General features: G+C 59.9%; 3 non-coding genes across 3 annotated transcripts; all 3 read left to right on the top strand.

Annotated features, from left to right (window-relative positions):
• Nucleotides 1-1259: 1259 nt before the first annotated feature.
• LOC125344788 lies at nt 1260-1378 on the top strand. Its single transcript, XR_007209639.1, has one exon. It is a non-coding gene; the product is annotated as a 5S ribosomal RNA (ribosomal RNA).
• Nucleotides 1379-5564: 4186 nt separating this feature from the next.
• LOC125344787 lies at nt 5565-5683 on the top strand. Its single transcript, XR_007209638.1, has one exon. It is a non-coding gene; the product is annotated as a 5S ribosomal RNA (ribosomal RNA).
• A 4186-nt stretch (nt 5684-9869) lies between these two features.
• Nucleotides 9870-9988, top strand: LOC125344785. Its single transcript, XR_007209637.1, has one exon. It is a non-coding gene; the product is annotated as a 5S ribosomal RNA (ribosomal RNA).
• The last annotated feature ends 2512 nt before the right edge of the window (nt 9989-12500 follow it).

Below are 12500 nucleotides of genomic sequence, written 5' to 3'. Positions count from 1 at the left end.
GGGCAAATGAGGCTCTTCAGAGACAAATGCTGCCGGGACTCCGGAAGCTCTGCATTCAGAAGCACGCAGCAGCTTTGGCCTTGTTTGGGGGCTTCCACTGCCGGACAAGGTAGGGGTTCCTGTTAGAGTGAGGCTTGGGCTCAGGGTAGCGTTAGTGGGAGCCTTAGCGGGAAAGATGAGGTGAGGGCTTCCAGTGGCCTTGGGCCTTCAGGCTACTACTGCTCTGCTTAGAGTTAGGATGCCAATTCCGGCTAGGGCCAAGCAGTAGCAACAGAATGGGGCTTGCTGAGAGGTTCCACGGCCGGCTGCGATCAGGTGTTAGGGCTTAGGTTTGGGCTGTGGAATAGGGTCCGAATCGGGGTTAGGGTTGGCATTAGCAAGAGTAAGGGGACAGGGTTGAGGTGTGATTTCAGTATGAACGTTTGGGGGTAGGGTGACAATTGGCATAGGCTTGGGCTTAGGGCAGACTTTCAATGGGCTTGAGGGTTTGGGTGAGGGTTCCTGGTGGGGTGAGGAATGGGACGCTCATTACGAATCGATTCCCTCCCCCTGGGCTTCAGTTGAGGGCTAGGTTTCTGGGTTAGGTCCTTCTGCAAAAAGCACTCGAGATGGGAATTCCACATTGCTCTGTGCAAAGCCCAGCCCTCTCCTCAGTCCGCGGCCGGTGGCAAAAGCAAGGTCTTTTGGGGAGGCAAGAGAGTGAGATCAAGACCGTGGCGAAGCAGTGCAATTCATGCACACCCATGCAAATATCAAATCGGTCCCTTGGTAGCCCGGTGGGCGCTGAAGACAAGTGGCGGGCGAACCTTGCAAGTCCACTGGCCTTCAGCGCTTCCATTTGCACCCCTGATCCAGGCTGTGGGGTAGGATGGAAGGTGAGCCTCTGCGGAGGAAACATGGCCTTCTCACTCTGCACCTTAGTGAGACTGGGGGGCTAGAGGGGGAGGGAGGGAGGGAGGGAGGGAGGGAGGGAGAGAGTTGAGTGTGTGGGGTGTGGGGAAGGGCGGGGGTCGGGGGGGTGGCAGCCGTGAGCTGAGAGCAGGCGGCGAGAGCCAGAAGGGCCAGCGCGCTCGCTGGCAGAGGCTGTGGTCCTCGGGTGCGATCCAGTGGATCGCGTCGCCCGAGCCGGCCCAGCGAGAGTGTGTGCGTGTGTGTGTGTCCAGAGGCGCAGGCAGAGGCCGAGGCTGGCAGTGGTGCGCAGAGACAGGCGGCAGAGGCGGCGAGAGCAGCTTTTGGGGCTGCGAGAAGCAGCAGTGAGCGTCTACGGCCATACCACCCTGAACGCGCCCGATCTCGTCTGATCTCGGAAGCTAAGCAGGGTCGGGCCTGGTTAGTACTTGGATGGGAGACCGCCTGGGAATACCGGGTGCTGTAGGCTTTTTGCCCCGCTCGACTCCCGCTCCAGCAGGCCACGGGAGCGGGACCGGCCCTCCAGCCTCTCTCCCCACCCCACCCCTTTCCGCCTCCTCCCTCCCTCGCCTCCCCTCTTCTCTCGCCACAGCTGCCACACTAACTGGCCTGTCGCTTCACAACCCCAGCCCGCACCTCTCAGCCTGCCTTCACTCCACTTTCTCCACACCAGCTTACACACCCTACTCCCACGCTCGGGCCCTGCCGTTTACAATCACCTGCTCCCCTCCCACGAAAACTCCCACTCCATGCTCACCGCCCCACATAGGGAGCCCACTCTCAGCACACAGCTTGCCCATGCCGCACCCTGCCCTTCCACTAGGTGGCGCCCCCGCGCGCTCGCTTGCACTGGCTTGAGCGCAAGCACACACACACACACACACACACACACACACACACACACACACACACCCAGCCCGCCACACACCAGGGAGGGCAGCGCTCACTCTTCTTGCCTGGCTGCCTGGCTTCTCACTTCCTTCTGCCATCAGTGCTAGCTAGCCTTTGGCCCCCAGCTGCTCCCCCTCCACCCACCCACCCACCCCAGCACCCTTAGCCCCCACCCCTGTCCGCCACCGGCTCCCTGGACCAGTAGAGCTCCTGTGGGTCCACGAGGGCCTTCTCTGTGGCTCTGCTCAGGTTTCTGTTTGGGTGATCCCTAGTCCTGGAAGAGATGAATTGAAAGCACTGACGTGAGGCTTGGCTCAAGCGTTCCAAGAAAGCCTTCCCTGTCTGCACGCCCCCCCTGCCGGCCCACCTAGCAGCCTGAAGACCCCGAGCTTCCATCCCACCACTGACTACCTCAGGAGAAAGAGGGGCACACAGAAACACAGAGGAAATTCAACAAAGTTGCTTGAGTAGATAACAAAGCCTCCTGGTGTGCCTGTGGTCTTGCTGAGCCAGTCCACAAGCCCCCAGGGGAGCCTCGGCTGTCAGCAGATCCAGCGGGCCAACTTGGCTGAGAGATTCCAGGGCAGAGCAGCCGTGGGTGCCTACCCAGGTGCAGAGGGGACCAGGCATGGCTGGGAGACGGAGTCTCCCCTGGGAGGCACATGCTGCAAAGTGGGATCGGCGGGAGGACACCAGCTTGGTTTGGGGACACTGGTGGATGGAGCCCCACCTCTGTCCCCATTCCTTCCTTTATCTCACCAAGGCTGTATCCACCACACATCCTCCCCAACACACACACACACCCCGCCCCCCCATGAAGAAACACAAGGGAGGAGGCCTGGGGCCATCTAGGGTTTCCACCTGAAAAGAAACCAGGTGGAGCAAGTCCCCAAGAAGACTGGCCGTCAGAAGAAGCAGTTGGCCACCGGGAATAGAAGGCTCAATCCCTGCCACATAGCACAATTGGGAGTGGGAGGGATGGCACAGGAGGCGGGCTGTCCTCTGAAGGACAGAGTTCCTGGGGGCATGGTGCAGCCCCTTCCCTTGGGTGCAGGCCATCCCCACTCGTGTGGGTACTGGTGAAGCCTGGAATTGAGTAGAGCACAGGCAAGGGAGAGATGGAGGGAGGGAGAGTGGGAGGGAGAGAGGGAGGGAAGGAACTAAGAAGGGAGGGAGTGATGGAGGAAGGGAGGGAGGGGGGAAGGGAGGGAGGGAGGGAGGGAAGGAGGGAGGGAGGGAAAGTGTGTGTGTGAGTGTTAGGGAGAGAGTGAGAGAGAGAGCACAAGCTAGAGAGAGACTGAACTAGAGAGAGAAGCACCCCTCCCCTTTTTACCAAACCCAGAGGCACAATGGTGCTGGCAGCCATGGCAAGCCTGGTTTGGATAGGTGGAGAAGAGACAAGGCACCAGCCTCTCACTCCTGCTCTCCCCCAGTGGGGACCTGGCCATTCAGTGCACCATCCTGGGGACTCCTGTCCTCCCCTGGTTGTCCCTGCCGGTGGCACCGCTTTCCTGGTTTTAGGCATTGGTAGGATCTAGAGACCTGCTGTGCATTTAGGTCTACCTGAAGATATCCTGGAGCACCAAGCAGCGGGTGCCATGGCCACACACAGGTTCGCTGGCCAACAGTCTGACCGCTCTGGTGGGAACTGGTTGTGGGTAGCGACTAGAGAATACTTGGGGGTTGACTGCTCTCACCTAGCCTTCAAGCCAAGATGGACGCAGCCAGATGGGAAAGGACATACAGACGGGGTTCCAAGTGAGAGCAGGCAGTGTTTTCCTCCTAGGCAAAGCAGAAAGAGCCATGGCTGGGGTGCCTGCCGCTCGGTGCCACAGTGCTAGCTTGGCCTGTGAGACCTTGATAGGGCAGGAGGTAGCCTCCAGCCCGGTTCTTCTGGGGCAACTGGAAGACACCCGTCCTTGTCTTGCTCCTGGAACGGTGAGCACACGCTCCCAGCACTGCAAAGCGAGTCTTGACCAAAACGCTAGGGTTTCTGTGGCTCAGGGACTGAATGGCCGGCCTAGCAAGCCTGAGGCCAGACCCTGTGTGAAACCTCATGGCTCTTGCTTGCTTGCTTGCTTGCTTGCTTGCTTGCTTGCCTGCCTGCCTGCCTGCCTGCCAGCCTGCCGGACCTCCTGCCTGCCTGCCTGCCTGCTTGGGGGATGCTGGCTCATTGCATAGGGTGATTTGGGGCTTGTTGGATGGATGGGTGGATGGCTAGATGGATGGATTAGATGGATGGATGGGTGGATGACTGGCTGGGTGGCCGGCTGGATGGAAGGACCAGTCCAAGGGTCCATGGATCTATGGAGGGATCTATGGAGACGATCAGAGGTGTGGCCTGACAGGTTCAGCTGGCCTCACACTGGCCAGGCCCCGAGGGCTGGGAAAGCAAGACAAAGCCTGGCTGCTGCTTTGTGGTTAGACTTCCACCTAGGAGGGACACGGGTTGTCTTTTCCCAGGGTGCACTCTCCAGAACTGGAAATCAAGGGCGGGATAGATGAGGGCAAATGAGGCTCTTCAGAGACAAATGCTGCCGGGACTCCGGAAGCTCTGCATTCAGAAGCACGCAGCAGCTTTGGCCTTGTTTGGGGGCTTCCACTGCCGGACAAGGTAGGGGTTCCTGTTAGAGTGAGGCTTGGGCTCAGGGTAGCGTTAGTGGGAGCCTTAGCGGGAAAGATGAGGTGAGGGCTTCCAGTGGCCTTGGGCCTTCAGGCTACTACTGCTCTGCTTAGAGTTAGGATGCCAATTCCGGCTAGGGCCAAGCAGTAGCAACAGAATGGGGCTTGCTGAGAGGTTCCACGGCCGGCTGCGATCAGGTGTTAGGGCTTAGGTTTGGGCTGTGGAATAGGGTCCGAATCGGGGTTAGGGTTGGCATTAGCAAGAGTAAGGGGACAGGGTTGAGGTGTGATTTCAGTATGAACGTTTGGGGGTAGGGTGACAATTGGCATAGGCTTGGGCTTAGGGCAGACTTTCAATGGGCTTGAGGGTTTGGGTGAGGGTTCCTGGTGGGGTGAGGAATGGGACGCTCATTACGAATCGATTCCCTCCCCCTGGGCTTCAGTTGAGGGCTAGGTTTCTGGGTTAGGTCCTTCTGCAAAAAGCACTCGAGATGGGAATTCCACATTGCTCTGTGCAAAGCCCAGCCCTCTCCTCAGTCCGCGGCCGGTGGCAAAAGCAAGGTCTTTTGGGGAGGCAAGAGAGTGAGATCAAGACCGTGGCGAAGCAGTGCAATTCATGCACACCCATGCAAATATCAAATCGGTCCCTTGGTAGCCCGGTGGGCGCTGAAGACAAGTGGCGGGCGAACCTTGCAAGTCCACTGGCCTTCAGCGCTTCCATTTGCACCCCTGATCCAGGCTGTGGGGTAGGATGGAAGGTGAGCCTCTGCGGAGGAAACATGGCCTTCTCACTCTGCACCTTAGTGAGACTGGGGGGCTAGAGGGGGAGGGAGGGAGGGAGGGAGGGAGGGAGGGAGAGAGTTGAGTGTGTGGGGTGTGGGGAAGGGCGGGGGTCGGGGGGGTGGCAGCCGTGAGCTGAGAGCAGGCGGCGAGAGCCAGAAGGGCCAGCGCGCTCGCTGGCAGAGGCTGTGGTCCTCGGGTGCGATCCAGTGGATCGCGTCGCCCGAGCCGGCCCAGCGAGAGTGTGTGCGTGTGTGTGTGTCCAGAGGCGCAGGCAGAGGCCGAGGCTGGCAGTGGTGCGCAGAGACAGGCGGCAGAGGCGGCGAGAGCAGCTTTTGGGGCTGCGAGAAGCAGCAGTGAGCGTCTACGGCCATACCACCCTGAACGCGCCCGATCTCGTCTGATCTCGGAAGCTAAGCAGGGTCGGGCCTGGTTAGTACTTGGATGGGAGACCGCCTGGGAATACCGGGTGCTGTAGGCTTTTTGCCCCGCTCGACTCCCGCTCCAGCAGGCCACGGGAGCGGGACCGGCCCTCCAGCCTCTCTCCCCACCCCACCCCTTTCCGCCTCCTCCCTCCCTCGCCTCCCCTCTTCTCTCGCCACAGCTGCCACACTAACTGGCCTGTCGCTTCACAACCCCAGCCCGCACCTCTCAGCCTGCCTTCACTCCACTTTCTCCACACCAGCTTACACACCCTACTCCCACGCTCGGGCCCTGCCGTTTACAATCACCTGCTCCCCTCCCACGAAAACTCCCACTCCATGCTCACCGCCCCACATAGGGAGCCCACTCTCAGCACACAGCTTGCCCATGCCGCACCCTGCCCTTCCACTAGGTGGCGCCCCCGCGCGCTCGCTTGCACTGGCTTGAGCGCAAGCACACACACACACACACACACACACACACACACACACACACACACACCCAGCCCGCCACACACCAGGGAGGGCAGCGCTCACTCTTCTTGCCTGGCTGCCTGGCTTCTCACTTCCTTCTGCCATCAGTGCTAGCTAGCCTTTGGCCCCCAGCTGCTCCCCCTCCACCCACCCACCCACCCCAGCACCCTTAGCCCCCACCCCTGTCCGCCACCGGCTCCCTGGACCAGTAGAGCTCCTGTGGGTCCACGAGGGCCTTCTCTGTGGCTCTGCTCAGGTTTCTGTTTGGGTGATCCCTAGTCCTGGAAGAGATGAATTGAAAGCACTGACGTGAGGCTTGGCTCAAGCGTTCCAAGAAAGCCTTCCCTGTCTGCACGCCCCCCCTGCCGGCCCACCTAGCAGCCTGAAGACCCCGAGCTTCCATCCCACCACTGACTACCTCAGGAGAAAGAGGGGCACACAGAAACACAGAGGAAATTCAACAAAGTTGCTTGAGTAGATAACAAAGCCTCCTGGTGTGCCTGTGGTCTTGCTGAGCCAGTCCACAAGCCCCCAGGGGAGCCTCGGCTGTCAGCAGATCCAGCGGGCCAACTTGGCTGAGAGATTCCAGGGCAGAGCAGCCGTGGGTGCCTACCCAGGTGCAGAGGGGACCAGGCATGGCTGGGAGACGGAGTCTCCCCTGGGAGGCACATGCTGCAAAGTGGGATCGGCGGGAGGACACCAGCTTGGTTTGGGGACACTGGTGGATGGAGCCCCACCTCTGTCCCCATTCCTTCCTTTATCTCACCAAGGCTGTATCCACCACACATCCTCCCCAACACACACACACACCCCGCCCCCCCATGAAGAAACACAAGGGAGGAGGCCTGGGGCCATCTAGGGTTTCCACCTGAAAAGAAACCAGGTGGAGCAAGTCCCCAAGAAGACTGGCCGTCAGAAGAAGCAGTTGGCCACCGGGAATAGAAGGCTCAATCCCTGCCACATAGCACAATTGGGAGTGGGAGGGATGGCACAGGAGGCGGGCTGTCCTCTGAAGGACAGAGTTCCTGGGGGCATGGTGCAGCCCCTTCCCTTGGGTGCAGGCCATCCCCACTCGTGTGGGTACTGGTGAAGCCTGGAATTGAGTAGAGCACAGGCAAGGGAGAGATGGAGGGAGGGAGAGTGGGAGGGAGAGAGGGAGGGAAGGAACTAAGAAGGGAGGGAGTGATGGAGGAAGGGAGGGAGGGGGGAAGGGAGGGAGGGAGGGAGGGAAGGAGGGAGGGAGGGAAAGTGTGTGTGTGAGTGTTAGGGAGAGAGTGAGAGAGAGAGCACAAGCTAGAGAGAGACTGAACTAGAGAGAGAAGCACCCCTCCCCTTTTTACCAAACCCAGAGGCACAATGGTGCTGGCAGCCATGGCAAGCCTGGTTTGGATAGGTGGAGAAGAGACAAGGCACCAGCCTCTCACTCCTGCTCTCCCCCAGTGGGGACCTGGCCATTCAGTGCACCATCCTGGGGACTCCTGTCCTCCCCTGGTTGTCCCTGCCGGTGGCACCGCTTTCCTGGTTTTAGGCATTGGTAGGATCTAGAGACCTGCTGTGCATTTAGGTCTACCTGAAGATATCCTGGAGCACCAAGCAGCGGGTGCCATGGCCACACACAGGTTCGCTGGCCAACAGTCTGACCGCTCTGGTGGGAACTGGTTGTGGGTAGCGACTAGAGAATACTTGGGGGTTGACTGCTCTCACCTAGCCTTCAAGCCAAGATGGACGCAGCCAGATGGGAAAGGACATACAGACGGGGTTCCAAGTGAGAGCAGGCAGTGTTTTCCTCCTAGGCAAAGCAGAAAGAGCCATGGCTGGGGTGCCTGCCGCTCGGTGCCACAGTGCTAGCTTGGCCTGTGAGACCTTGATAGGGCAGGAGGTAGCCTCCAGCCCGGTTCTTCTGGGGCAACTGGAAGACACCCGTCCTTGTCTTGCTCCTGGAACGGTGAGCACACGCTCCCAGCACTGCAAAGCGAGTCTTGACCAAAACGCTAGGGTTTCTGTGGCTCAGGGACTGAATGGCCGGCCTAGCAAGCCTGAGGCCAGACCCTGTGTGAAACCTCATGGCTCTTGCTTGCTTGCTTGCTTGCTTGCTTGCTTGCTTGCCTGCCTGCCTGCCTGCCTGCCAGCCTGCCGGACCTCCTGCCTGCCTGCCTGCCTGCTTGGGGGATGCTGGCTCATTGCATAGGGTGATTTGGGGCTTGTTGGATGGATGGGTGGATGGCTAGATGGATGGATTAGATGGATGGATGGGTGGATGACTGGCTGGGTGGCCGGCTGGATGGAAGGACCAGTCCAAGGGTCCATGGATCTATGGAGGGATCTATGGAGACGATCAGAGGTGTGGCCTGACAGGTTCAGCTGGCCTCACACTGGCCAGGCCCCGAGGGCTGGGAAAGCAAGACAAAGCCTGGCTGCTGCTTTGTGGTTAGACTTCCACCTAGGAGGGACACGGGTTGTCTTTTCCCAGGGTGCACTCTCCAGAACTGGAAATCAAGGGCGGGATAGATGAGGGCAAATGAGGCTCTTCAGAGACAAATGCTGCCGGGACTCCGGAAGCTCTGCATTCAGAAGCACGCAGCAGCTTTGGCCTTGTTTGGGGGCTTCCACTGCCGGACAAGGTAGGGGTTCCTGTTAGAGTGAGGCTTGGGCTCAGGGTAGCGTTAGTGGGAGCCTTAGCGGGAAAGATGAGGTGAGGGCTTCCAGTGGCCTTGGGCCTTCAGGCTACTACTGCTCTGCTTAGAGTTAGGATGCCAATTCCGGCTAGGGCCAAGCAGTAGCAACAGAATGGGGCTTGCTGAGAGGTTCCACGGCCGGCTGCGATCAGGTGTTAGGGCTTAGGTTTGGGCTGTGGAATAGGGTCCGAATCGGGGTTAGGGTTGGCATTAGCAAGAGTAAGGGGACAGGGTTGAGGTGTGATTTCAGTATGAACGTTTGGGGGTAGGGTGACAATTGGCATAGGCTTGGGCTTAGGGCAGACTTTCAATGGGCTTGAGGGTTTGGGTGAGGGTTCCTGGTGGGGTGAGGAATGGGACGCTCATTACGAATCGATTCCCTCCCCCTGGGCTTCAGTTGAGGGCTAGGTTTCTGGGTTAGGTCCTTCTGCAAAAAGCACTCGAGATGGGAATTCCACATTGCTCTGTGCAAAGCCCAGCCCTCTCCTCAGTCCGCGGCCGGTGGCAAAAGCAAGGTCTTTTGGGGAGGCAAGAGAGTGAGATCAAGACCGTGGCGAAGCAGTGCAATTCATGCACACCCATGCAAATATCAAATCGGTCCCTTGGTAGCCCGGTGGGCGCTGAAGACAAGTGGCGGGCGAACCTTGCAAGTCCACTGGCCTTCAGCGCTTCCATTTGCACCCCTGATCCAGGCTGTGGGGTAGGATGGAAGGTGAGCCTCTGCGGAGGAAACATGGCCTTCTCACTCTGCACCTTAGTGAGACTGGGGGGCTAGAGGGGGAGGGAGGGAGGGAGGGAGGGAGGGAGGGAGAGAGTTGAGTGTGTGGGGTGTGGGGAAGGGCGGGGGTCGGGGGGGTGGCAGCCGTGAGCTGAGAGCAGGCGGCGAGAGCCAGAAGGGCCAGCGCGCTCGCTGGCAGAGGCTGTGGTCCTCGGGTGCGATCCAGTGGATCGCGTCGCCCGAGCCGGCCCAGCGAGAGTGTGTGCGTGTGTGTGTGTCCAGAGGCGCAGGCAGAGGCCGAGGCTGGCAGTGGTGCGCAGAGACAGGCGGCAGAGGCGGCGAGAGCAGCTTTTGGGGCTGCGAGAAGCAGCAGTGAGCGTCTACGGCCATACCACCCTGAACGCGCCCGATCTCGTCTGATCTCGGAAGCTAAGCAGGGTCGGGCCTGGTTAGTACTTGGATGGGAGACCGCCTGGGAATACCGGGTGCTGTAGGCTTTTTGCCCCGCTCGACTCCCGCTCCAGCAGGCCACGGGAGCGGGACCGGCCCTCCAGCCTCTCTCCCCACCCCACCCCTTTCCGCCTCCTCCCTCCCTCGCCTCCCCTCTTCTCTCGCCACAGCTGCCACACTAACTGGCCTGTCGCTTCACAACCCCAGCCCGCACCTCTCAGCCTGCCTTCACTCCACTTTCTCCACACCAGCTTACACACCCTACTCCCACGCTCGGGCCCTGCCGTTTACAATCACCTGCTCCCCTCCCACGAAAACTCCCACTCCATGCTCACCGCCCCACATAGGGAGCCCACTCTCAGCACACAGCTTGCCCATGCCGCACCCTGCCCTTCCACTAGGTGGCGCCCCCGCGCGCTCGCTTGCACTGGCTTGAGCGCAAGCACACACACACACACACACACACACACACACACACACACACACACACCCAGCCCGCCACACACCAGGGAGGGCAGCGCTCACTCTTCTTGCCTGGCTGCCTGGCTTCTCACTTCCTTCTGCCATCAGTGCTAGCTAGCCTTTGGCCCCCAGCTGCTCCCCCTCCACCCACCCACCCACCCCAGCACCCTTAGCCCCCACCCCTGTCCGCCACCGGCTCCCTGGACCAGTAGAGCTCCTGTGGGTCCACGAGGGCCTTCTCTGTGGCTCTGCTCAGGTTTCTGTTTGGGTGATCCCTAGTCCTGGAAGAGATGAATTGAAAGCACTGACGTGAGGCTTGGCTCAAGCGTTCCAAGAAAGCCTTCCCTGTCTGCACGCCCCCCCTGCCGGCCCACCTAGCAGCCTGAAGACCCCGAGCTTCCATCCCACCACTGACTACCTCAGGAGAAAGAGGGGCACACAGAAACACAGAGGAAATTCAACAAAGTTGCTTGAGTAGATAACAAAGCCTCCTGGTGTGCCTGTGGTCTTGCTGAGCCAGTCCACAAGCCCCCAGGGGAGCCTCGGCTGTCAGCAGATCCAGCGGGCCAACTTGGCTGAGAGATTCCAGGGCAGAGCAGCCGTGGGTGCCTACCCAGGTGCAGAGGGGACCAGGCATGGCTGGGAGACGGAGTCTCCCCTGGGAGGCACATGCTGCAAAGTGGGATCGGCGGGAGGACACCAGCTTGGTTTGGGGACACTGGTGGATGGAGCCCCACCTCTGTCCCCATTCCTTCCTTTATCTCACCAAGGCTGTATCCACCACACATCCTCCCCAACACACACACACACCCCGCCCCCCCATGAAGAAACACAAGGGAGGAGGCCTGGGGCCATCTAGGGTTTCCACCTGAAAAGAAACCAGGTGGAGCAAGTCCCCAAGAAGACTGGCCGTCAGAAGAAGCAGTTGGCCACCGGGAATAGAAGGCTCAATCCCTGCCACATAGCACAATTGGGAGTGGGAGGGATGGCACAGGAGGCGGGCTGTCCTCTGAAGGACAGAGTTCCTGGGGGCATGGTGCAGCCCCTTCCCTTGGGTGCAGGCCATCCCCACTCGTGTGGGTACTGGTGAAGCCTGGAATTGAGTAGAGCACAGGCAAGGGAGAGATGGAGGGAGGGAGAGTGGGAGGGAGAGAGGGAGGGAAGGAACTAAGAAGGGAGGGAGTGATGGAGGAAGGGAGGGAGGGGGGAAGGGAGGGAGGGAGGGAGGGAAGGAGGGAGGGAGGGAAAGTGTGTGTGTGAGTGTTAGGGAGAGAGTGAGAGAGAGAGCACAAGCTAGAGAGAGACTGAACTAGAGAGAGAAGCACCCCTCCCCTTTTTACCAAACCCAGAGGCACAATGGTGCTGGCAGCCATGGCAAGCCTGGTTTGGATAGGTGGAGAAGAGACAAGGCACCAGCCTCTCACTCCTGCTCTCCCCCAGTGGGGACCTGGCCATTCAGTGCACCATCCTGGGGACTCCTGTCCTCCCCTGGTTGTCCCTGCCGGTGGCACCGCTTTCCTGGTTTTAGGCATTGGTAGGATCTAGAGACCTGCTGTGCATTTAGGTCTACCTGAAGATATCCTGGAGCACCAAGCAGCGGGTGCCATGGCCACACACAGGTTCGCTGGCCAACAGTCTGACCGCTCTGGTGGGAACTGGTTGTGGGTAGCGACTAGAGAATACTTGGGGGTTGACTGCTCTCACCTAGCCTTCAAGCCAAGATGGACGCAGCCAGATGGGAAAGGACATACAGACGGGGTTCCAAGTGAGAGCAGGCAGTGTTTTCCTCCTAGGCAAAGCAGAAAGAGCCATGGCTGGGGTGCCTGCCGCTCGGTGCCACAGTGCTAGCTTGGCCTGTGAGACCTTGATAGGGCAGGAGGTAGCCTCCAGCCCGGTTCTTCTGGGGCAACTGGAAGACACCCGTCCTTGTCTTGCTCCTGGAACGGTGAGCACACGCTCCCAGCACTGCAAAGCGAGTCTTGACCAAAACGCTAGGGTTTCTGTGGCTCAGGGACTGAATGGCCGGCCTAGCAAGCCTGAGGCCAGACCCTGTGTGAAACCTCATGGCTCTTGCTTGCTTGCTTGCTTGCTTGCTTG

The sequence above is a fragment of the Perognathus longimembris genome, unplaced genomic scaffold, assembly GCF_023159225.1.
Source record: "Perognathus longimembris pacificus isolate PPM17 unplaced genomic scaffold, ASM2315922v1 HiC_scaffold_4245, whole genome shotgun sequence".
Lineage (NCBI taxonomy): Eukaryota > Metazoa > Chordata > Mammalia > Rodentia > Heteromyidae > Perognathus > Perognathus longimembris.
Note: the sequence above shows the minus strand (reverse complement) of the source record. Positions and strands in the feature narration are given on the sequence as shown.